The following is a 27,843-nucleotide window of genomic DNA, read 5'->3' as shown; positions in this document are numbered from 1 at the left end:
AAACATCTGAAAATGTAACTTCAGCTTCAGGCATTTTGCTGAATGAAAGCAAGAAGGCATCTAAAACCCCCCACTTGTTAGTTTCCAGAGTACTAGATGAATTTCCCTCAGTCAATCATGGAGTTTATTATGGTCTGCCACTGAGTAAGAAGCATTTCTAATGCTGTTCATGTGTTTTAATCACCTGGAATTTCTAAAAGGAAAAAAACATGTCTGACACACCCTATCTTTGGAAAGCCCTTTAGAGAATGTTATGAGTTGCCAGGTTGGGGACCATATGAATAATACACGGCTAAATGTTACCCAAGACTATATACTTTCTGTTTCATCTAATGGCACTAGGGATTTTTGGAGAGGTGGCCCTTGCACACATACATGATGGTGACAATTATCCATCCATCATTTCAAAGAACTGTTTTATTTTGGTTTTACAATTTTTTTGAGAAATAATTTCATGGCAGTTTTTAGAAAAGATTGTGAAGTGACTTGTCTAACATCACCTAGCTTGTGGTTAACTATGAAAAAGACCTTTGTTTTGTAGCCTGTTGTGTGATACTTTAGGAGGAAAATGAGATTTGGGGATAAAAGTACTTGAGCTCATGACCTGCCCCTGCTACTTATTAGCTGTGCTATCTTGGCAGCATCACTAAAATTCTCCAAGTCTCAGCTTCTCAATCTATAAGGGAGTAATGTTAAGTCCAAGTTTGTTAAATTGTTGTAAAAACAGAACTAAAGTTATCAAGCACTTTTAACCGTGAGAAATGTGAGAGACAAGCAGATGAGCAGACTTATGTCTTCTTAGAACTAAAAATTCCAGACACAATGCCATCTATTACTAAAACCATCTCAGAGGTGACCCGATTCACTGAACGCAGCATGAGATGTATTCTAATTCTGGATCATGGACAGTCGTTGCCAAACAACCAAATAGATCAGGGCTACAAAAGCAACTGAACAAATTGCTTTAGAGACCACTTAGGACTTAAAAAATAGAAATTCTGAAATAAGAGAAAGACAGTTACTTAATGATGTTGTTTCTGACCATACAACAGTAGACAGAATGTTTTAACTGACTGAGCTGATTTTGTAATTCCACCATGCAACCTCCCTCTATCAATCTATATTTCAAGGTGCATATACTTTATGACAGTAATATATAAATGTACTCAAATAATTGGGAGATGTTGGTTATTCTTATAGAGTTACCACAGATGAGTAGAGGATATTAGCTTCCTATGTCTTAGAAGAAAATTACATAAAGTTTAGTTTGACTTAATGACTATCTGGAAAGTACTTTCAAAAGCAAAAAAGGAATTAAATTGAACCCTGTCTGTGATCACTAGACTTTTTAGTAATACTGCATTATTTTAAGTGCAAGTACATTTTAATTAAAGAGCCAAATCCTTTAACATGATGTGTACAGTATATACACAGCTCAGTCTTTGCAACTTCAGTTTCTCTCATGAAGAGATGAAATTTGAAAGGTGTGAGCACTGTGCTTGGAGCAAGTGCTCTGCAATTTTGGCTGGCTATTTTGCTCTCCGTGCAAAGGTCACTGAACAGCCATTTGTAAAGAGAGCATGGACTACACTTTGCTCTGTACTCTTACGAAAAAGGAACGCCTAGTTTTAAAATTTTTTTTCCCCGTGTCCTGATGTTCATAATTTTACCTTGCTTTCAGTGATTTTTCTTATTCACATGTTCAAGGAAAAAGTCTTAAACTAAATACAACAGAAGTGAGAATTTATAAAACCAAGAAAAAAATTAAAGAATACTAAAGAAAGATAAATTGTAATTCCTTTAAAAGTATGCATGAGCAAGTAAAAGGAAGCAAATAGAATTATCCTACACTGACAACCTGAAATTTGTTCTCCGAAGCCTTGAATACATTATCTACTATAGGTAAGAGAAGATATTTAAATGACTTTTTTATGTCAACATCTCAATTGTAAATGTGAGAAATGATTGATTCTGTTAGAAAACCCAGAACATATGCATAACATAATGAACTCTCTTCACATTTACATTAGTTTTTATGCTTTCAGACTTGAATTAAAAATGGTAATCCTTTAAAAGTTAAATGCATACATTTAAATTGGTCCCAAAGTTTCCTTATATCCTAGCTGTATATTTTCAAGACCTGTATCCTAGGATTTTCGCAAATTATATCATTTACCCTAATAATCAGACTATGTTTACAATTGGCTATAACTTTGAAACTCTGGCCTCACCCATATGTGCTGTGAAGTTGAGCTGGTACAAAAGGAGGAGAAGAGGGATGTTTTTCAATGCATTTTTTTTTCTAACAAATTAATAGCAGACATCCCTAAGAACTGAAAAGGGTTAAATAAACATGTTTGGACATAAATGTACATAGATTACACACAAAAATACAAATGCTTAGCAAATGAATGATGTGTTTAACAAAACTCAGTTGATGACAACTTATCCCATTTGAGAGAAATGAGGATGATAGTAAAGATATTTTGAATCTTAAACTACTTACATTTTATTCATCTGGTCAAATTGGACAAAGTAGTGATATCACTAAAACAAAGGTCAAAAGAGGAAGTCTAGGAAAGTAGTTTAATTCCTATTGTCTGACAGTTGCTTTTAAACTTAACCTCATAAAGTACACCAAGACATCTGAAAAATAAATTTTATCATTTCGACTTTATCACATTTTGGGATAGGGAAAACTATAGCAACAGTAAACAGATCAGTGATTGCTAAGTAGTTGGGGGAAGGAAAAGAAGAGGGCAATGAATTGGTGCAGCACAGTGAATTTTGGGACCTTGAAATTATAGGAAACTGTGTGGCATATATATGTCACTATGCATTTGTCAAAACCCACAAACTATACAATATAGAGTGAACCTTAATGTAACCTATGGACTATACTTAATAATTATGTATCAACATAAGTTCATTGAATCATTAAACATAACAAATACACCACACAAATGCAAGATGTTAATAATAGGAAATTATATGCAGAGATGGGTTGTGACCCCATGTACTCTCTGCCAAATTTTTCTACAAACGTAAATTTGTACTAAGAGTATAGTCCACTATTTGTTTTAAAACTAAATTCACTATTAATGCTGTTGAGACCCTGTTTTTTATCTATTATTTTGTCTACCAGTTGCAAAACTAATGATCTAAAATGATAATCATGGCATTTCTAAATTTAAAACAAGAGGCAACTCTTAACAGGTTTCTTTTCTACCTCAGATTAGAACTTCTTTCATCATTTCAGTTTTAAACTTATTATTCAGTAGATGCTTTAAAACACTATAGTTTCACTATAATACGAGGAAAAATGTTTTATCAACTTTTATGGAATGAAAAGTTCATTTAAATGTTTCTCCTGAACCATAATCTCACTCCAGTGCCTGAGGCAAATGTTCTGTGCTAGTTACATATTTTAAAATATGCAATGCTGTTTACCATTCTCCAACAGATTCATCTTCTCTGCCACCAGATGGGCCTGGCTTTTGATTTTACAAAACGTTCACCATAAATAGTTATTTTTACAACAATCTATCACAAAGGCAAAATACATCACATTTCACAGAAAAGAAAACTTGACCTCCCAGTGGTTGTGATAGTCAGATGCCACATTCAGAACCCCAACACATACACATACACACAAAAACATGTAAAGGAAAATGGTAACTATTTCCAATAGAGGAAGATCTACTTACAAAAATAAGGGTTTTACTTTGGTGATTATTAAAGCAAGTAGTCTAGCAAAACCTACATGCACTTGTCTTCTCCTAGAATACAGTTATAAAGAGATTTAAAAAAAAAATCCTACTAGGTCAAAACAAGACTAATGGTAAAGTTGGGAGAATTAGCCCTTTTCCCACCTCTCCCAGGAAACAGGCAGATGTGATGGGAAATATCACACATGGACAAGTGAGCACTTTAAAGGCTCCACAACTTTTTATCAACAGCGGATTTAATTCCTTTTCCGCTCTCTCATATAAAACAACACTTTAGCCTGGGCTCTTGGCTTCCAGGTAAAACTAGTACAGACTCATGCAGGACTTCTGAGGATCCAAGAGGGTAACACTGTCTAAAGGGTGTTTTAATGGTTCCATTTTGGCCCACAACTGCCACAGGGCACACGCAGGTATACATAATCCATTTACAACATATGAACTGTACAAAGGAAGCCTCCACTGACTGTGGGCATCCAGATAAGCACATAAGCAGAGGCAGACAGACCAGGCTGGTGCTTCAGAAAAAGGCTGATAAAAGGAAAGGGCAATGGGAGACTGGGGGCAGGTTTGCCAGCCAAGAATCCCCATAACCAGGTGTAATTTACGATGGGGGAACTCTCAGCTCGCTGCTCCTCTTGGCTGGGATACTTACTTATTCATCAGATATTAGGATTGTAAGAATACGGTAATAGCAATGCCAACAAAAATGTAATTAAAGACTGGCATTGTAATATGCTGGGACACAGGATTATAAATGGGTGGACACTTTCAGGAACGCTGTTGAATTGTGTCTCAGAAGTCTTTACCTCAGAAATAATCGTTTCTTTTTAAGAACCTAGGAAATGCCATTACCTTTCTATACCCCTCCTCACATCTGTTTGGCAGAGAGGAAATGACCTTATATTCAGTCCGCTCAAAATATATCCCTGATTACTCTATTTTGAAGACCAAAATAATATTTGGAAATGACAACCACAATCAAATACCGATGCTGACTTTTAGGAATTATCAAAGAGAATATGCTTAAAAAATTAAAAAAGAAGAAAAAATGGAGCTATGTAAAGTGACCACAGGTTTAGTCAAGATTCCTGTGGAATTGTGGAGCTCACAATGTCAAGTGTTGGCACTGTGAAACAGCTTTGTATAGTCATCATGTCTGGAAGATGACATATGTAGCAACCATCTCAATTTCATGCAAATAAATGCTTTAGGTTGCTTTGGGAGAAAATCTCAGGAGAACCAACATCATTAACTTCAACAGTATCCGTATCTCAAGCAAAGTAGACAACAGTCAAAAAGATGCATTCCAGAAAACTTGGTTATTTGCCTTAACAAGTGGTCTATTGAGGACATAAAGCTGCAGGTAGATAATACTATGAAACAACTTGAGAGCCTAGAAGAATTTAATTTAAAATTTCTATACTATTTTATATAAAATGTGATCTTGGAATTTGTTTTGTAACTAATACATTTAAATACCTTAACTATTAAAGTCAAAGTATCAATTCATTTACTTATCAAGCTTGGTTATAAATTTTTCTTCTTAGGGGATGATTTACTGCAGGAACCTGCATTTAGACATATTCAGCAATTTGGGATTTTTACAAAAATGTGCACATAGATGCTTTACCTTGCATAAAAACAGAACTAATTTTGGAGCAATCCAGCTATAAGCTGGATTCATTAAGACACCCAGGACAGGCATTCACAGCAGCAGGTACAGGCACCAATTCTATAGTTTCAACAGTATCTCATGTGATTCCAATGATCAGATAAGTTTGAAAAATAATATTTGTTGTCATCAAATTGACAAGTGAGAAAAAAGTTAGTGTGCAAGCATTTATATAAACAATGAAATTAATTTCATGCCTCCAAAATTTATACATGAAAATAAAAGGACAGAGGAAATACTCCAGAATTTTAACTAAATGGTTTTCCATTAGAGGAATGTGTGCAAACTACATTTGTTATCCTTTTTTCCCTCAGTATTTCCTGTTTCCTAAAATGAATCTTACTACTTTTTAAAATAAATGAAAAAAGAAAAAAAAATAGTAAAAATTTAAAATGCATTAGTTTTTAATTGACTCATAATAAAATAGAATTCTCAACTTTTTTTTTCATTGAAACAATAATATATTTTTCCTAGATTCTAATGAAATACAATGGTATTTGAAGATAGCTATCATGTTATACTGCTTCCAGAAGAAAATAACAGATCTTATTAAAGCTCATGCCATGGGAGTTACTACTATAAGTTTAGACTGGTAGCAAGTATATTCTATAGAAATTATTGTATGTATCCACTTATAATTTGGAATTAAACTAAAAAAAGGAGTTAAGTGTAGTTGACAACTGAAAATTTGCCATTTCAATACACCCATTGGATTAAAACTATGATTATTGGTCATCCCAAGCCACTCATTATAGTGTACTAAGCAAACATTTTTACACTTGAAAACTATCACAAATATTTCCATATCCATGCCTTTTCTTTTGATGAAAAGCTTTCTCCCAATCAGTATTTGGTGAACATTACTATATAATCATCCCAGCACTGTGATAAGTCTGGGGGTGTTACAAAAGGATTTTTAACCTTTATCCCAAGAGAAGCAAGTCTTTTCCCCCAGAGACTTAAGAACATTTCCATCGCTTTTCTAAAAGATTTTTTAAATTTTAGGTGAGCACAATGCCTTTATTTGAATAAATGAAAATTTTATTTTTATGTGGTGCTGAGAATCAAACCCAGTGCCTCACGTGTGCTAGGCAACCACTCTACCCTGCATCACTTATTTAGTGAACTGCATTCCAAAAACAAGAAATGTATAAGTAATGTTAAGTGTTTCAACCCTACATTCTATAAACATAAAGGGCATTAAATGTAAATTTGAAGAAATAATTTAAATCAAGAATATATGGCCAGGTGTAGTGGCGCACACTTGTAATCCCAGTGGCTGCGGAGTCTGAGGCAGGAGGATGATGAGTTCAAAGCCTGCCTCAGGTATGGCAAAGTGCTAAGCAACTCAGTGAGACCCAGTCTCTAAGTAAAATACAAAATAGGGCTGGAGATGTGGCTCAGTGGTCAAGTACCCTTGAGGTCAATCCTTAATACCAAGAAAACTATATAAACAAAAAAGTAACTGTTGAGTATTATTGAGACTGTAAAATCAATTTTTATTGATTATTTTAAAATGCCTGAAAACATTTGTAATTCATATCTATTCCAACATTTTCTAGTACCCTTTCCCCCAATTTATAAATGAAGAAACATTCTTACAGAAGTTTAAGATACTATATGACCAGACACCACAAGGTAACACCAATCTATGATCTAAACATAAGTTTGATTCCGAAGCATGAGTCTACTCCCCTACACTGTTCTTGTCACCTTTAGAAGAGGCAGACAAAGAGCCTTGAAAAGTCTTCCTCATGCAGTTCATATGAAATTAGTAGCTGGAAATACCCAGCTGAGGATGTAATAAAATGAGTTCTGCTGAGATAGTTTGCTAAGCCACAACCTACTGTCCCAATATACTTGGATGGAACAGATCAGAGGACAGGTATCCCTGTCCTTTTATGTAGTGACCCCTCATAAAAGTCTATTTCTAATTTAGTTACCCTTTGTTCTCAAATTAGGCTTGAGGATAACAACAAATAGAAAAATCATTCTTAATTTAGGAATCACACCTAGCACTTTGTGCACCACTGAAGCTGTGAAAGAAACAAGAGATGGCGGAATAAAATGGAAAAAACAAAAGCCTCATTAGATTTGAACACAGGAACAATTAGAAATGTTATGTGAAAAAATCATCTACTTTATTTCTTCCTTTTACGCTAAACACTGATAGAAAAAAATGTTATTTTTTAAAAATGTTTTTGTAGTTGTAGTTGGACAGAATGCCTTTATTTTATTTGTATACAGCGGTAAGGACTGAACCCAGTGTCTTGCACACACTAGGCAAGTGATCTGCCCCTGAGCTACACCCCAGCTCTGTTATTTTTAACCAGTGATGCATGCTCCTTAATAAAAGCTGGCAATAAATGCCTGTAAATGGAACAAGTGAGAGGTAGCTCAGTGGGGTTTTAGAACATGGGCACACACCTGAGTTCTAGTACAGGTTCTATTTATATGATCAGTTCACTCATTGTCTCTCTTCCTTTCATTCTAATTGAAAATGACTGTTGATTTTGCTTTCGCAGGTGCCTGTTATCCCCTCCAGCCTCATCAGATTCCACCCATGCTGAGTCAGGTATCACTCCTCCATGTTTCCAAAGCACTCAGCTGCGCCTCTCTTCCTCCCTCGACTGTGAGACCCCTGAAGACACCTTTTCTACTAGTCCTATCACACAGTCCCCAGCATAAAATAAGCCCTTAGTCAAAGCTCATCAGGAAAGCCCAGTTGCTCTCTATAGCCCTTAATAGTTCTCAGATTCAATAAATCTATGAAATTAGCCCACATGTAAAACTTAAACCTTAATTAACTTAATTATACCACATATAAAAATTAGGTTGAAAGATTCCACTGGGTCATTCTTTGGTTAAGAGTAAATGATTAGTTGTCATTTTATCCCTTTGTCTCACTACCGAACTTTGTTTTTAATGTATTACAAAATAATGTTTAAAAGGGATGAAAGACACACTATATAATGGGCCTAAAACAAAATGCAAGACTCATATTTTGTGTTTTTATTAATCTGAAATACACTACTTTTTAAAAAGAAAAGTCAAAAATGAAAGCTCTAAGTATGTCACGGTAGTGGGAAGTCAAAAACTAATGTTCTCACTGGTTCTAAAATTTAGTGTCAGTGTCTATCAAATTCCCTAACGTTTGATGATTCTGCATTTTTCAGTCAATCAGCGTATAATATACATGACAGGGAGATTACAAGTCCTGTAAAGAGATACAAGGAAAAATACATGCGTCTGATCCCAGTTGATTTTCTTTCTATTCCATGATAACATAAACACATGCTGCTTGACTCCTTCCTGGGTGGGCTGACTTGTACCAGCAAACCTGACTTGACATCCGCCAAACTCTCCTGCATATTTTCCATATATTGAACTCTAAACCTTTCTTCTTGCCCTGTTTACTGTTCAGTTCCTTCATGTAAATCCTATTCTCCCAGAAATTCTGCCTATTCCATTTCACAATCTCTAACCTCACCTGCACATCTGGCGTTCTCATGTTTATGAAGGGAGTAGTTTTCAACCATGAGTGATTCTGTCCCCCAGGGGACACCAAACAATGAAAATCCCAACTGTTACAAATGAGGGAAAGAGTAATAGGGACAGTTCCTACACCAAACACAAAGGATGTATGGTGCCTTTGAAGAGAAATCCTCTACTAAGCCATCATCCTCATCCTTTTCCTACCATCTCTTTTCCTTTAACATCACATATTTTCCTTTTTGAGATGATTCTATGCTCAGCTCTTTCCTTCTCTAATTCTTCCATATTTGTTAATCTCATATAGATAGATAGATAGATAGATAGATAGATAGATAGTCTGCAAACATGAGTATGTGCATTTTTGTGGGTGTAAATGTGGTTTATATACTAGCATGATTGCTGCTAGATATCTGTGTACTGTGACTTTTGAAGTGGGCGGGGGATCGAACCCATGGCCTTGCATATACCAGGCAAGCACTCTATCACTGCACCACATTCCCATCCCTGTTATGACTTCTTAGCATGTAGTGCAATGAAAAATAATAGGAAGAATAACAGTTTCTGTGTGTGGTGACGAGCAACACAGAAACTAACATGGGTTTATGATCTGCACATATGGATGTATATTGTTTATTCCTCACAACATCTCAGTATAGAAAACTCTTATTAATCACATTTTACATATAGAAAACTGAGAGTTGCAGAAGTCAAAAATATGTCAGTGGTTCCACAGATTATAAGTGACAGTGTCAAAACACAATCTTCAGTGATTTCTGATGATATCTCAGGACACAATATTACAGCAATGCTGACTCCCACACTGATTCTCTGATGTATGCCCACAGATCCAGGGAGACTGAAATCACTGCCACTGACTCTATAAAACATTTTCCTTTAATTTCATGTGATAAAGACTACCCTATTACTTAATAAAGAAAGGGTCCAAAGGTGAAGTAAAAGCTTCCAGAGATTTCAGAAACATATTTTAGCAGAAAATTATATTTTACTTTAGTGGTTGTCTTTATGTCTCTAAAAATAGTTCTGTATATTATTCAATTGTTTATTATTGAATAAAACAGAAAACTAAGAGTTAGGCACATTAATCACTTCTCCGAACCAAATAATAAAAGTTCAGTTCCCATGAGATAAAGTTACTCTGTGTGTTTTAGTTCTTAAATGATTCTTGTGATAAAATCCCCAATTAATTATTAAATAAATAAGCAAGCCCATATTTACATGGTTCATTTTCTTCTTAACATCAGAACTCTCAGTTGCAGTAAAATAGCCAGTGTTCAATTATCTACAGTCATAGAAGGGATCAGAGTATAAGTAATCCCAAGTGACAGATAATCCAAAAAGCATTCATGTTGGGTTTTAAATTCATTATACGATTCCAGCACATTTACCACCGTAATCATATTTTTTTCCACAGGCTCATATTAAAATCTATTTGTAGTTCTTGAACACAGTCCAGTTGACAGCAGGAAGGAGGACCCCAGATACATGCTGGATGACAGGCTATTAGCATGTTTTTTTTTTTTTTCCTGTAGATAATTGACATGAAGATAAGATAATCAAGAATTGATAGTAAAGTTGCATTTCATATTTATTAGGAGTTTTATATGCCCTCATTCTGTAACCATAAGCAAATTCTTTAACTTTCTAAATTTCAGTTCCTTACTTATAAAATGGTGCTAATATCAATACTGACATTTGAAGGGAATTCTGAAAATTAAATTAAATACACAGTGCCTGACACAAAGTACTCAAAGTTAGCTGTGGTTGTTATTTTTGTTGTGGCCTTTATCTATTTAATTCTATGATGAATATTGGACTACTGCATACAATCCTATGTATCACTTTTGTTTCCATAAAATGGAAATAATAGATTATTCAGTAAATGACACAGTATACTAAAGGGGCTACTGATAAAATATGCTCCTAGCTGGGTTCAGCAAAAGATAGCTGAGAATACTTTTACTGGACCTAAATGGAAAAAATACCAGAAAACATGGTCTCTTGTTTTAAATTTGGAGCATCATGGATGTTTCAGAATTCAAATTCTAAAATGCAAACTTCTGAAGGTAAAGCACTTTACCAGGAGGGTTTGGAGTGAAAGTGTATGCTCAAACTACTATCTCTGCAGTAAAACAAAAAAGCACTTACAATGAGTAATTTAAAAACTATAAATACCTGCACATCAGCTTAGTCCAGGTTTTAGTTTTAAACGACTTTTTCAAAAAGTAAGTTTTCAGAATTTTAAGGAGTTAGCATTAGAGACAGATCATGAAAATGAATTAAATAGAATGATACCATTAATATCAATTCTACAGCGTTTCATGAATAGTGTGCTACATATCATGGAATTACAGAGTAAGATAACTGGGGAGTTAAAAATCTCCCTTGGTTTATATAAAATGGCTTTGGATAATTTCTTGTTAATGCAACACAAATGGTAATTTGAGCTTAAATTAATATTCCTTAATTTTTCAAAGAAGATAGCAGACATCCTTACTGGTACAATGGTGACGTGGAAAAGGCATTATCCCTTCACCCTTGTTTTCAATCAGGAATTATTTTTTTTATGTCTATATTTCACTGGTGAGTTGGAGTGTATTACTGGGTCTAATTTTTAATATGCTATTAAATTCTTCAGTGCCTTCACCAGTCAGTGGGAAAGATAAACCACAAGCAGTATGACAGGAGATGGAGCTGGTTCTTGAGGAAAAAAACACTAACCTATACCTATATCTTCTCAAAATATACCAGATTACATCAGACTGAAAACAGTCCCCAACAAAAAAAGTAAAAAAATAGAATGTTGATGCATATTGGTGGAAGACAGAAGGAAAGGATTTTCACTACCACTGAACATGTAAGTATAGGAAACATTGCTGACTATAAATCTAATATATCTAAACTAAAGGGTTTAAAATTACAAAGGAAGAATTTGGTGTCACTGACAAACCAGAATTTGCTGAAAATTCTATTAAATAAAATCATCAACCAACACCAAGTCCATCCCGTGGGATGTACTAAAATTTGGGGAATATCTGACATAAGATCATGTTACTGCAGTAAATTGAAGGGCTGTACAGGCAGCAAAAGTAGCATATAAAGACTATGAAAATAAGGATTTTTAAAGAGTATTTAATGTTGTTAAGTTTGAATAAACAATAGTTTTAATCCATTCTAAAATAAAGGAGTAATAGATTTTAAAGCTTTAGTTGTCATAGTACACATTTGAAGAGTCTCCTTATGAGCCAGGCAAGGTGGCCCATGCCTGCAATTCCATTAATTTAGGAGGCTGAGGTAGGAAGATCACATATTTGGGGTCAGCCTCAGCAATTCAGTAAGATCCTAAGCAACTTAGTGAGACTCTCTCTCAAAATAAAATAAAATAGGGCTGAGGATGTATATCAGAGGTAAAGGACCCCTGAGTTAAGTCCAGGAAGGCAGGCAGGAAGGGAGGGAGGAAGGAAAATACATTATGAAAAACATATATAGACAAAGTGTCATGATTAAAAAATCCAGAGAGAATGGAGGGTCCCCCATCCAAAAAATGAGTCTATAAATGAATGAAATATTAAGATCAATCTGATGTAAATTGATCTGTGTTTCTTGTTAGGATGAAAAATAATCTACAAGTAGCTCTATATAGATCATCTTATCTCAAATGTGGATCATATACTTTTTTTTCATAGTCTCAAAACCCACATTAAACTACAAAACATATTTTATGAGAGGCTTCATGGACAGGACCCAAGGTAATGAGATAGAAAATAATGCGGAAAATTTATAGCAGATGAAATGTGAAAAGAGTAGCTTGTTTTCAGTTCAATTCTCCTACTAGCAATTATAACAAAGTGGGATTAAGTTTAAAAAATACATTTTAATCACTGAAGAGCAACTTAAATAACTAGGACTTCAAGATCCAAGAAAGAAAGCAGCCCAATGAGAGCAGTATCATTCTATAGGACTTTTCTTGGTGGCACAATCATAGTGTCAGGTATTTACTTATATACTGCAAAGTATTCCAAGACACTGTTTCAAATTCCTTCAAACTAAAAGAAATAGATAATGAAAAAAAAACTTGACAATAATTCGTAACTTTTAACATTATCAAACATGGACTTAAAAATTTTAAAACGCTTAAGAAAATACTTAAGGAGGAAAATTGTATTCATAAATTGAAATCAGAGTGACACTTGAGGGGGCAAAGAAAGTAAGATCCTTTGAAGAGAGTAAGATCCTTTTAAAAAGCACAGAATATGGGGCAGATCTTATAAGGAGGCCCAGAAACAGTGAAGAGAGAAGTACAGGGACCAGCACAGAGCAACACTGAAAAACCTTCTGGCCAAGAATTTTCTTAACTAATGAAAGACATTATCCTACAAATTCAAGAACCTCAATAAATGTTAAGCAACACAAATTAAAAGGAAGCTACTTTTAAAGTAGACTGGGAAACAATGACTTCTGGGAATTACTTATCAACAAAAGTGATCAAAGCTAGAAGATACTGAAAGGACATCTTTAAATTGCTTAAAGAAAGAAAAATTTCAAATGACAACTTTCATCCTTGAAGGTAAACACCAGTGTGGGGTGTGTGTGTATCAGTTATCTTAAATATATTATTAAAGTGAGACATGTGTCCTTACACCTAGATGGCTGTTCACCTCGATGACATCCTAATGCCAGCACATTTGCCTTCAGACGACTGGCAAGGTAGAAGTAGAAAAAATAGAAGCCTGAAGTGGAATTCAGGGTAGATGGATAACGACTGAATGAGCTGTAATAAATAAACCCCTCAACCTTGTCTTTACTAAAGAGGGCGGGCCTTCTACTCTTTAGCCTTCTTTTCACTCCTTTCTTGATGTCCATGATTTTTCTTTCTGGTTACTATCATAATTAACATAGTTTTCTTGGAGGAACTGAAATCAGGAACAGAATAATATTATTTAACATTTTACACAAAATATTAAAATGCACAAATACTCTATTAGAGATTTGCGGTTTTCATTCTTTGCCACTCCCCCGATCCCCTTGCAGTGCTGGGGACTGAACCCAGGACCTTCTTGCACATGCTGTTCTAAGTGCTCCACTATTGAGTTACACCCCCAAGCCCCATGGCTGTTCTATATCTCCCTGAAGCAGAGGAGCTAGAACATCAAACTCCTTTTACCTTAAGGTCTTAGATTTCGCCAATGAGGTGCACTCATGAAGGGATCAGCAGGCAGAAGTGGGTCTCCTTGCTGGGGGCTGGCTACAGTACTCAACATGGTAGGGTTGAGCCAATTTTATTGGTAGCAGTAAGGCAAGAGCACAGCTCTCTAATTTTTGCTTCCCAGTGATGGCAATCAAAGGTAGCAAAACAGATGGGACTTCCATTCCTCCCTCTCTCCAATGGACTTTGTAACCATTTAAGTCTCTACATTAAATTCCTATCTGAAATATCTAGAGTAGTCACAGTTTCCTGCTCTAAATATCAGCATAATTGTCAAAGGAATGGAAAAGAAAGAACACGAATACAGATTTTTTAAAAAAGGTAAAGAGGAGAAAAACAACACATATAAACAGCTCACAGTCATCTATTAGTCTCTGTGTCCTCTATTCTGTACCACTGGTCTGTAAGTCTACTTTGGTGCCAATACCATGCTGCTTTTGTTACTATTGCTCTGTAGTACAGTTTAAGGTCTGGTATAGTGATGCCAACTGCTTCACTCTTCCTGCTAAGGATTGCTTTAGCTATTCTGGGTCTCTTATTTTTCCAGATGAATTTCATGACTGCTTTTTCTATTTCTATGAGGAATGTCATTGAGATTTTTATCAGAATTGCTTTAAATCTGAATAGTGCTTTTGGAAGTATGGTCATTTTGACAATATTAATTCTGCCTATCCAAGAACAAGGTATTAGAAGAAAAGTAGGTCCAAATCTCCATCGTGTGAGATTAGGCCCCAACTTCCTCAATAAGACTCCTATCGCACAAGAATTAATATCAAGAATTAATAAATGAAATGAAATCAAACTAAAAAGCTTCTTCTCAGCAAAATAAACAATCAGCGAGGTGAACAGAGAGCCAACTAACTGGGAACAAATTCTTACCATATGCATGTCAGATACAGCACTAATCTCTAGGATATATAAAGTACTCAAAAACCTTAACACCAAAAAAATAAATAACCCAATCAATAAATGGGCAAGGAACTGAACAGACACTTCTCAGAAGAGGATATACAATCAATCAACAAACATATAAAAAAAGTTCAACATCTCTAGCAATTAGAGAAATGCAAATCAAAACTACTCTGATTTCATTTCACATTAGTCAGACTAGCACCTATCGAGAATATAAACAATAATAAGTGCTGGTGAGGATGTGGGGAAAAAGGCACACTCATACATTGCTGGTGGGACAGCAAATTGGTGTAGCCAATATGGAAAGCAGTATGGAAATTCCTTGGAAAACTTGGAATTGTACCACCATTTGACCCAGCTATCCCACTCCTTGTTCTATACCCAAGGGACTTAAAAACAGCATACTACAGGGACACAGCCACATCAATGTTTATAGCAGCACTATTCACAAAAGCTAAACTGTGGAACCAACGCAGATGAATGGGTAAAGAAAATGTGATATATATACACAATGGAATATTGCTCAGCATTAAAAGAGAATAAAATCATGGAATTTGCAGGTAAATGGATAGAGTTGGAGAATATAATGCTAAGTGAAATTAGCCAATCCCCCAAAACCAAATGCCCAATGTTTTCTCTTATATAAGGATGCTGATCCATAATGTGCTGTGAGGAGGGGTGGGTGGGAGTAAATGAACTCTAAATAGGGCAAAAGGGAAAAGAGAAGGGAGAGGGCATAGGAGTAGGAAAGTTGGTGGAATTTGATGGTCATCATTACCCTAAGTACATGTATGAAGCTAGATGTGACTCTATTTTGTGTACAACTAGAGATATGGAAAATTGTGCTCTATATGTGTAATATGAATTGTAATGTGTTCTGTTGTCATATATAACAAATCAAAAGATTTTAAAAATTCCTTTTAATTCAAATGATGTGTATGAAGAAAAACAGGGCAAGGCAAGCTGGAACACACCTGTAATCCCAATGACTTGGCAGGAGGATTAGCAAGATCCTGTCTTAAAATAAAAGGGAAAAAAGGCTGTGAGTGTGTTAGGAGTAGAGCACACCCCAGTACTACAACAACAAAATCAAAAAAGAAAAAAGGAAACATGGAAGTAAAAAAATCTATTAGTTTCATTTAGTATTTCAAACACTATTTTTTGGAGATAGTTAGATGGTTTATGAGTTACCAAGACTTCTTAAATGTGTAAGGTGGCTGGCCATTCACATGAAAACTTGCAACAGGGAGATCTCAGAGATGGGAACCTGGCAAGAAATCTCAACCACTCTCCTTTGTAGACCAGGGAATTTGGGTCAGAAGGCCCATTGATTAGAAGAGGAGAATAAATCTGTGAGCATCTAGGAACCACTGGTCATCATGGAACACAAGCCATAGTGTGGAATCCAAGTATTTGAGGTCAAAATTATTTATTTTTGGTAACAGGATTGAACCCAGAGTGCTTAACCACTGAGCCACATCTTCAGCCCTTTTATATATTTTATTTAGAGACAGGGTCTTGCTGAGTTGCCTGGAACCTAAGTTGCTGAGGCTGCCTTGGCCTCCAGAGCTACTGGGATTACAGGTGTGCACCACCACGCCTGGCCAGAATCCTTTTTAACTAACTCATCCCTTCAACCTGCTTTTAAATAGTGGTAATATCTCCTTTGCTAAGATATCTTCATAGCAATAAGTGGGGTGAACAGTGGAGTACAGATGTGAAGTATCATCTGACAAGTTTGGAGAACAGCTTTTAACATCTGGAACCAGAAATGTTGGAGGTAGAACAATGGAATGAACTTTTCTAAAGTGTTCATTTTGTTCATTACTACTTTCCAAATACCTGGAACATTTGTGGAATAAATTTGTGAGCGGAGGTTGGTGCTTTAGGTGCTTCTCTCCTGTCTGCTCATTTCTCCCTCTGATATCTCCTTTGGTCATTACACTGACCATTTCATCTGGCATAATGTTGTGGTTTTACACCAAAAGGAAGAATATTAAGTGTATGTGTGTGTGTATATGTGTGTGAAAGAGAGAAAGAGAGACTGCATACAAGCTTAAGCTGAATCACGTTAAAAATCAAGGGTAAAAAACTAATCACATCATTTTACCCTAGAACATTCTAACAGATTCAGCAACTGATCTAAATGACCAGTTTTATTACCTTGGCCATTTGATAATGGCCTGTTAAAACAACCTAATGAATGATCAATTGTTCTCATCTCTGCTCCCCTGTTAAATGAGAATTTCAATAAGCAAAGAAATCACATTAGTAGATTCAACTTCTTTTAAAATGAAGAAAGAAAAGAATAAGCATGAACTTGAAATGAGCTGTAAGAATCATCTGTCAGACAACCGAGAAGCTGTCTGACAAAGCTTTGTTAAATACAGTATGCGATTTCTTTCATTTCATCATTATCCTGATATTAAATAGATGGAAATTCTCAAAACCCTGCTTGTCAGATACTGAAGACAGAGGAATTAAATTGGGTAAACTTATGTTTTTCATGTTGAGAAGCCATACAGGTCTTATATATAACTGCTTAAAAATCAACATATAGAGAAGGCTCTGAGAAAAAATTCATTTTGCCATTGAAACACTGTGGTATTGACTTGCTAAAACCCTCTTATTCTTTTCCTATGTCCATGTTTGCTTGTGTGGATTTTGTTTTTAGACTGTATCAACTTTTGCTTTGCCTGAACTCTTTAGTGAACTATTTTATCTAAAAAATAATACATAAATCTGACTGTGTTCTATTTGTGCTTCAGATAAAAACAATATGATATGAAAAGATTTAATACACTGTTCTCAGGGAAAAGAATTCTGAGTTATGAATTACCAGTAAAAAGTATTAATAATGTTTCAAAAAATATCTAAAAATAATTCACGTTGATGATAGATTCACAAGCCTGACTCTGGTGTTTAAGAAAGCATTCAGGATTTATAATTTGAATAGCAAACATATGGCACCATTCAAAACAAAAAAAGCACTGAAGCAAATAATTCATTAAAAATGCAAATGAATACAAGTGAACTTGCTTAGAGAAAGCAAGTCAGGGAACGAAAAGGCTCTAACGGGGTGAGGACTGCTCACAGGGGAGAATTCTGATGAGGTCAAGTGCAGCTCTTGGAGCTGTAGGCTCCTTATTAATAAGGACCAGTTCTGAATTTTATTACTGAGCTTTGTTCATACGGTGATGATTTCAGATGAGGTGTTATGGATTGTCTGAAGATCTGACCTTGGAACTATTTTATGGTCATGTGATATATTGCCTTTTATGGAGAAAGTAGGCAGTTCTATATAGATAGATCATTCATATTATCAAAAAAGAAAGAGAAAGCTGGGCTGGGTTGGGGAGGGGGTCAGGGAATGAAGAGACTTCCCCTGTGAAACAGTTCATGCCTTTTCAATAGTTTAAGCAATTACGCGTGTAATACATTAGAATAGATCATAAATCAATTAGTGAATCTTCCTAGAAAGCCATATACTCCTAAAATAAATCACATGATGCCCCTTTTACAATAAAATTCAATACTGATAAACTCAGTTATTTAGAGTTTGTCACTGGAGTAATGTCAGAATCTTGTGACTTATAATCAGTATAATAAAAATCTTTCACTTTCTTTACAGAGCGCACTGTCATCACACCAAACCAATATTGAGTATTTATAAAGACTTGAGGGTCAGACAGGCATGTCCTACCATCCATTGATATCGTTAAATGCTACCAGCTCAAGCCCCTGAAACTAACCAACACAGCAAGACAGACCATGACCTTGACAGTTTTATTATTTTCATTAGCATCAAGTAAATCATTAGTTCTAAAGTTTTCAGTGATTTGTTTAAAACCTTTTTTGAAAATGTGTTTTGGAAAAAGCATTAAGTAAAATGAAATATTAAAAGTTATAACTCTGCCCTTATAAACTTGCATATATCTAGAATCATTGCTAAATGCCATTTTTAAAATATCTTTATTTTGTTTATTTATTGTTATGTGGTACAGAGGATGGTACCCAGTGCCTCACACGGGTGAAACAAGCGCTCTGCCACTGAACCACAACCCCAGCCTGTAAATGCCATATTTTTAATTAAGCATTTCAATGATAAAATATGCAATGAAAACACAATCAAGAACAATTAGAGTATTGTTTTGACACTGGTCATCTTAATTTTTCAAATACTATCTGCAAGAGAATACTTAAACGATGAGAACACCATAATCATTGCCAAATTAGAAAGACCAGCAACCATTTGATTTTTAATGGAAAAAAGAATTTGAATAGATTGAATTTCATAATATTTGATACATGCAAAAGAATACAACTAACGTAAGTAAGTTCTTAAGCATAAAATGAATGCCCACGATTAGCTTTTCTTCTTCTGGTACATATTCAATCCCTTGTAAGTTTATAAATATCAATTTTATAGCATCCTACAAATTTTGATATGTATCAGACGTAGCGTCTCTGATTTGATATCAAGCTCCTTGATCCATTTTGAATTCACTTTTGTGCATGGCAAGAGAAAGGGATTCAGTTTCATTTTGTTGCATATGGATTTCCAGTTTTCCCAGCACCATTTGTTGAAGATGCTACCCTTCTACGATCTACAGTCGGTGGGGTCGGGCTCCAAATTCCTCAATAGGACACCCATAGCACAAAAGTTAATAACTAGAATCAACAAATGGGACTTACTCAAACTAAAAAGTTTTTTCTCAGCAAAAGAAACAATAAGAGAGGTAAATAGGGAGCCTACACCCTGGGAACAAATCTTTACTCCTCACACTTCAGATACAGCCCTAATATCCAGAGTATACAAAGAACTCAAAAAATTAGACAATAAGAGAACAAACAACCCAATCAACAAATGGGCCAAGGACCTGAACAGACACTTCTCAGAGGAGGACATACAATCAATCAACAAGTACATGAAAAAATGCTCACCATCTCTAGCTGTCAGAGAAATGCAAATCAAAACCACCCTAAGATACCATCTCACTCCAGTAAGATTGGCAGCCATTATGAAGTCAAACAACAACAAGTGCTGGCGAGGAGGTGGGGAAAAGGGTACACTTGTTCATTGCTGGTGGGACTGCAAATTGGTGCAGCCAATTTGGAAAGCAGTATGGAGATTTCTTGGAAAGCTGGGAATGGAGCCACCATTTGACCCAGCTATTCCCCTTCTCGGTCTATTCCCTAAAGACCTAAAAAGAGCGTGCTACAGGGACACTGCTACACTGATGTTTATAGCAGCACAGTTCACAGTAGCAAGACTGTGGAACCAACCTAGATGCCCTTCAATAGACGAATGGATAAAAAAAATGTGGCATTTATACACAATGCAGTATTACTCTGCATTAAAAAATGACAAAATCATAGAATTTACAGGGAAATGGATGGCATTAGAGCAGATTATGCTAAGTGAAGCTAGCCAATCCCTAAAAAACAAATGCCAAATGTCTTCTTTGATATAAGGAGAGTAACTAAGATCAGAGTAGGGACGAAGAGCAGGAGAAGAAGATTAACATTTAACAGGGATGAGAGGTGGGAGGGAAAGGGAGAGAGAAGGGAAATTGCATGGTAATGGAAGGAGACCCTCAGGGTTATACAGTGGAGGGGGTAGAGAGAGAGGAGGGGAGGGGAGGGGAGAGGTGGGGAGTGGGGAGGGTGGAGGATGGGAAAGGCAGTGGAGCACAACAGACACTAGTATGGCAATATGTAAATCAATGGATGTGTAACTGATGTGATTCTGCAATCTGTGTATGGGGTGAAGGTGGGAGTTCATAACCCACTTGAATCAAAGTGTGGAATATGATATGTCAAGAAATTTGTAATGTTTTGAACAACCCACAATAAAAAATTAAAAATAAAAAAAAATTTTGATATGTAGTATTTTTATCATAGGGTCCTAGTTATAAAAGTCTTTTATATACTTTTTTATTTGACTCATGAGTAACTGATAAAGATGTTGAATTTCAACTTTTTAAAATGTTATTGTCATTAAATGCAGTGGTGGGAAAATGTGGTGTGGCAGGAAATATTTAGAAATTTGATGAAGATAGCTTTATTGCATATGTTGTGAGATCCATTTTCCCAATTATTGTATCATCCTTGAAAGAATGATGTTGTAGTCAGGCTTGTGTTGCTATGACAAAAATACCTGACAAGAATAACTTACAGGAAGAAACTTTTTGGGGACCTCATGGTTTTAGAGGTCTCAGATCATAGAGATCTGGGTTCACTGCTCTGGGCCCAAGGTGAGGCAGCTTACCATGGCCAATAGGCTAGACAGTGGAAAGTAGGTCCCCTCATGGTGGCCCAAAAGACAGGGGAAAGGAAGATGCAACCTTCCAGGGTACACCCTATGAGCCACCTCCTCTAGCCATGCCCCACCTGCCTATGGTTACCACCCCCCAGTCAATGAATTCAAACTAGGATGGACTGATAAGGTTATGGCTCTCACAATCATTTCACCTCCCAACATTTCTGCCTTCACAGAGCTTTGGAGAACGCCTCACACCCAAATAACAACATATGCCTACTTTCTAAATTGTCTGATGCAGGGATCTATATACACCTATGTTTACAACATAATAAATAGAATAATCACTAATCTTTACTAGCTTTCTCGGCTTGCATAAAAACAGCTGACCAAGGTGAATTGAAATCTACATCTAAGTGGTAGAAGGTTTTTCAAATTTTTATGTTCAATTAACCTCACTTTATATATATCCATGTTATTTTTTAGATGCTTTTAAGTTTAGAATTGCACTATTGCCCTGATAAAGTCTGTAGTAAAACTCTCTCTCTACCTAATTATGTTTTCTGGACTGAAATCTGAATGGTCAGAAATTTCCATGGCCAACCTGTCACTGTTAGGTTTACTTTCGACTTCTGTTTTCAGGTTTAGGTATTTTTCCTGTAAACCACATATAATTGCTCTTTCAGACCCAAACTACTCTATTTTACCACATAATCATCCCACTTTTTCCCAGTCCCCAAACTGGGTTTTTAATCTTTCATTGCATGGTATAATTCTGTTCATCACACTGCTGAAAAGGTCAATGTGTTCACTCACCAGTGGCATGTAGGTGTGTGTTTGTCTTCTTCAGACTGAGCACCCTCAGTCTATAGAGTTCTTAACCCACAAACAATTCCCCCAAGACAATTTGTGCCGCAGTACTAACAGAGAACACATCATACATGAGTGGCCCAATGGACACTGTGTCAGATAACGATACCAAGGATGGAAGAACAGAATTCTTAGACACAAAAGATTCAATTTTGCAAGTGCACACTTTGCAACAACTGTAGTAAATTTTCTCAAATGTACTACTTCAACTATAATGCACAAATCAATAACAACTAATATGTTGACTTTTTTTTTTCCCCCAGAATGGAAATACGTTCACTAAAATCTCACTAAGAAATGAGCTACATTGATTTAGACTGTTCTTTTAGGCACTAGAGGTTAAACTCAGGGCACTTTACCACTGAACTACATCCTCAGGCATATATATATATATACATATATACATATATACATATATATATATATATATATATATATATATATATATACACATATATATATATATATATATTTTTTTTTTTTTTGAGACAAGGTCTTCCTAAGTTGCTGAGGGTTATCCTTAAATGCCAAGGCTGTCCTCAAATTTCTGATCCTCCTGCCTCCGCCTCCACAGTCACTGGGATTACAGGTATGTGCTACACCAGCAGGACTATTCAATTTGAAAATATATTCACAAGTATTATTTGCATCCTAATTTTGCACCACAGACAGTTTAGTAATAAATGCTTTTTAATTAATACCAGTCCAATTAAAAACAAAACAAAAGCTTCACCTAATGGTCACACACCACTTTTTTGCAAAAAAAAAAAAAGCATAAAATCTGCAACAATTATGCAGTGAAATATGGTAATTATGTCTTTTGTCTTTAGTCCACAGTGTTAATTATCTATTGCTGCATGACAAATGACTACACCTGTGTTGGCTTAAAAAAACACAAATTTGTTATTGTGTGGGATCAGGGTTAGGAGTCCAGCACATTTTAGTTGGGACTGACCTCCGTCTTTAGAGGCTGCTCTCAGGTCCTTGCAATGTGGCAATCTAAGACTTAACTTTCTAAGATTTGTTTTTTCCCTTCTAAGATGCATGCCCTTATACTAAACTAGGAAAATTATGCTTGTAAAAGACTCGTGTATGTACCTCAAGCCCACTGAAATAATTTATCTCAAAGTCAACCGTGCAATCTAACAACCAAACTGACAGTTCCAGGGATTACAGAGGGCATGCACCCTGGGCTCAGGCCAATCAGAATTCAGGGACCTACTACATTCACTTACATTTATTATAAAATCAATGGCTTTGGGGATTTACTTGCATTCTCTTTACTTTCACCTTCTACTTGTTCTCTCTGTTCATTTGTTCTCATTTCTGATAAAATACAGAGAAAAGGAATTGCTTTTCTGTTTGTGTGTTGTCTTTTTTTTGAGGGGGGGTACCAAGGATTGAACCCAGGGGTACTTAAACCCTTAGCCACATCCCCAGCTTGTTTTATATTTTATTTAGAGATAAGTCTTGCTAAGTTGCTTAGAGGCTTGCTAAGTTGCTGATGTTGGCTTTGAACTCACAGTCCTCCTGCCTCAGTCTCCTGAGCTGCTGGAATTACAGGCAAATAAAGCAGGGGCCATTTGGGGACTTTTGATTACAGGACTCCTATTCTTTTAATAGCCTTATATTTTTAACTAAGCATAATCACATACAAACAACATAAGGGCATTAGAAAACTAACTCTCAATAACTCCTCTGAACTTACAGTACTGTAGTCCAATATTTTAGTTCTAGCACTTCATAAAAATCTTACAAATCAAATATTACTAGTAATAGCATTTTAAGAAAAATTGTGTATGAATTTATGAACTATTTATCAACTTGTTTAGTCATCATTTTTATTTTTCAGGTTACCCTTATGGTATTATTCTATTTGTTTCTCAAGTATTAACAAGTTTTACTTTTAGAATGAATTACCTTTACTTTAGGTCTCTCAGGTTTTATCCATTCAAAACTGTCAGAATTGTATTGAGTTATGACACAACTTTATGTGGACATTTTTTTCTCTGCACTTTAAAAATATTATCCCACTGCCTTCCAGCTGCCATTGTTGATATTGAGAAGTTAGATTTCAGTGTAGTGGTGTTTTCTGTGTAAAGTGGTCTATTTTTCTTGCTACTGTAATAAAGTTCTTTGCCTTCACTTTTTGTTGCTGTTGTTGTTGTTCAGTTTTAACAGTTAGCTTAACCACTGAGACAACTATACAAATTTGTAATATGTCCAATTATAAAAATTCTATTTGATTCTCAATCTCAACTAGACCTGGTCTAACACTGACCTTGACCTTGGGAAATTACAGCTATGGCTTCACGATGAAGACTGTGTTTTGGTGTAAATTTGTTGATGGGGAAAATAACAACAGGAAGGATCTAGCCATCTCCCTGACTTGTTCCTTTCTCTGTCCTGTAATAGGACAACTCTGGAGTACCTCCTTATCCACACTGCTGGAAAGAGCAGTATTTATAACGAACTGACCAAATCACTGTCATTAACTGTGGACTTTTTTTTTTTTTTTAAGTTGTTTTCTGTCTTTCTCTGAAGGTTATTTTAATACCAACTTATATCATAAATATCAAAGTTTTTCCATAATGCTTAGGTATTTCCCCATATTTTGAATAAAATACATCCCAAATAAATAAAATGCAGCTCACCCTGCATATTAAGTCCCACCTTGGTGACAGAGCTGGATAGGCCATCAAAGCCACCCTCTCATACAACAATAAAATGAACATAGTTTTATTCAGGCTTAACTATATAATTCAAACAACAAAATTGAAAAAAAAAAAGTATGACTTCAAATTAAGTGGAATATTGCCAAAGTACTCTCACCAACAATTTACCATGCCGGTACACTGCTGAACATGTGGACAGATATGAAGAGATTTCTTTTTCTTTTTAAAGTTGGCTAAACTCTTACCAGGAATATGCTTGCTTACTTTTTCCTGAATTTCACTGAGACATTCTCACACCTTATTCTGCGTCCCAGAAGAAGTCAGGGAACACAGAATAGATTACCTGCTATAGAGCGGTTTGGTATATTCTTCCCTGGGTCTAGAGTATTCTCCCTCCCCCCACTACATCCTTATTACATGTAACCTATTAGCTACTTTTCTTACTATTTTAACCATCATAAAGAACTTTGTGATAAAACAGTAATAACTCCACTGGCATTTTCCCCTGACCTTCAAAATCTGAAACAGTGTTAATGGATGTCTCTCATGAATCTTAGACTCTTAATGGGTCATAAGAGTTGCAGTGATTTTATCCCTGGCTTTGGAAAAGCATGAACTCTAAGTAAACTTAATTAAATTACCTAGTCTACAACTTTTACTCACAATAGAAAATTATATTCTATATGAACAGCCACATAAAATTATACAGAGGCTAATAAAAGGGAAAAATCTTTTTTTTTTTCCGTTTTCCTACAGGGGCCGCAGAGACATAAAATTTAACCTTAAAAATTCAGGGTTTCTGAAGTAAAACTAGACTTTCTCATTTGGACATGGCATGGAATTGTTCTGGTAGGCAAAACTAAACTAAGATGAAAGGAAGTAAAAGATATAAAGTGCAAGACTTCTATTAATTATTTTTAAATGTTTCTGGCTTGGATTATCCAGAATTGGTTCTATGCTAAACACTGTTCGTAATTCCTCAGTCTCAGTCCTAGTTACAATCTCACCGGCTCATGATTCTCAATGACTTTGAAGTCTGACCTCTACTTTTTGTCAAGGAGAGACTTTCTAAGAGGAAAAGACAAGAAAAAGTAAGACAGGGCAAGGGGCCCAAGAGTGACATGGGAAGAGCTGCTATTCATATGCGTGTTTACAGAAGGCCTGTCTGATAAAGGGAGACCTGGTCTACACCTGAGTAAAGCCAGGCTGGTGTCCTTATGAAAAGACCTATAGCAGGAACTGTAAGTGCCAGGAGAGGCAGCCTTCTGGGAGGACTTGAAGAATTCCAAGGAGGCCAACAGAGGTAGAGCAGGACACAGTGAGGACAACGGCTCAGACAGAAGAATGAGGAGCCAGGTCACACAGGGTCTTTCAGGAGATGGCAAGGATTTGGGATTTTGAGAAGGGAAGTCTTTGAATAGCAGTGGGACAGTGTTGGGTTTGTATTTTTAAAAAAGATCATTTGGGCTATGATGGGGATGATTGGTTATAGAAGAGCAATAATTTTCTACAGTTCACAAGAAAGTCCAAACTACTTAGAGTGTCAATTAAGACACATTAAAACAAAGGATTAATCTAAATTCTCCAACTTACTGATGACCACTGGATGCTCAGGGAATATCACATTTCCTTTCCTGTTTTTGTTTTGTTTTGTTTCCTGCTCACGCAAATTTTTTATACCCAAATTATCATTTCTTCTTTTCCCTGGCAGAATCCTATTCATGCTAAGTGAGTCGGCTCAGATACCCTGGCTTGGTGAAGGCTACTTTTACAGTCTAGGATATTTTCTTCTTTCCTAACACTGTGAGTGTGGCACAAACCTAAGACACCAAAAAGGAAATACAAAATAGGTAGGAAGGCACTGCAGGCAACTGCTATATATAACTCTAAGCTAACACGTGAATGTTAAGATTCCCCATAAGAAGGAGCAGAGGCCAGATATTAAAACACACCAAGTGTTGCAGCTTTTAGAATTTGTCTAGCAGGCTTTCTGGTTGTCACTAGAAGGTAATCTGCCCACCACAGGAAACACACATACACACACAGAGTAAAACTACAATATGTGAAATGAGGAGAAATGTCTTGACAAAAAGAAGTATATAAAAGCACATAATTCTATCTACATCAGCCTTGCTATTCAGAGGGGGTAGAAGATATCAACCAAAGCAACAGTAAATTATTCAAAGCAGTAGAGAGTCTTAATGCTAAAACCACCTCTGTCTACACCACAGTTCCACAAACTGAGGGCTTTGGGCCAAATCCAAGCAGGCAAGTTTGGAAATTAAGGACATGAAACCTAGCTGTGACCACTCATTTACACAAAGTCTAGGACTACTTTCACAATATTCCACAGAGCCCAATCATTGAAGCAGATCTTATAGACCACGCGTCTCTCACAGCCTGAGATATTTTACTGTTCAAAACAAGTTTGCTAGCCCTGTCTTACCCAACTCTCTCTCAATCTCCTCAACTCCTCAGGCTTCTCAAATAAGTCCTATTTCTTCAGTTCCCTGCTATTTCTTCTGCCTAGAGCATGCCTCCCTACCTCCTCTGCCAGACTAAGCCCACTCCTGCTTCACTCAGCCCAAGGTCAGTTCTCAGAGATGCTCCTCAATATCCACTGGGCACATGCGTCCTTTCTGGCCCACATCAACTCATGTGTACCTAGAACCTGACACATAGCCCTCATGCTATCGTTATTTACATCCTTGCCACCCCAATTAAACATGGAATCCATGAGCACAGGAAGTGTTTTGGGGCTTTGTATTTCTTCTCCCAATGAACAAACCTAACTTTTCAACATATTTGATGAACATTAGACTCTAGACTGAGAGTTTAATGAATCAGAAGAGAATTCAAGTTTTGTTTATGTCTCAAATTACAACTCAACAAGGTCATTAAGTTTGGAGAAAAAATAATTCTTTATAAAAAATTTTATAAAGAATTATTCCTCTTAAAGGTCTATGATGGGTCTTAGGTCCCTGAGAGGAATTGCCTCCAAGTAG

The 27,843-nt window shown here is 35.9% G+C and overlaps 1 protein-coding gene and 1 pseudogene across 10 annotated transcripts in view; one reads left to right on the top strand and one right to left on the bottom strand.

Annotated features, from left to right (window-relative positions):
• Positions 1-27,843, bottom strand: part of Klf12 (KLF transcription factor 12) — a 438,833-nt gene that overhangs the window by 162,831 nt on the left and 248,159 nt on the right. The gene's annotated exons all lie outside the window — the stretch shown is intronic.
• LOC124096008 (U7 small nuclear RNA) lies at positions 26,792-26,858 on the top strand (annotated as a pseudogene).

The sequence above is a fragment of the Marmota monax genome, unplaced genomic scaffold, assembly GCF_021218885.2.
Source record: "Marmota monax isolate L192 unplaced genomic scaffold, Marmota_monax_Labrador192_F-V1.1 WCK01_AAM20220418_F8-fsc00137, whole genome shotgun sequence".
Taxonomy (NCBI): domain Eukaryota; kingdom Metazoa; phylum Chordata; class Mammalia; order Rodentia; family Sciuridae; genus Marmota; species Marmota monax.
This window is presented reverse-complemented; position numbering and strand designations above follow the sequence as displayed.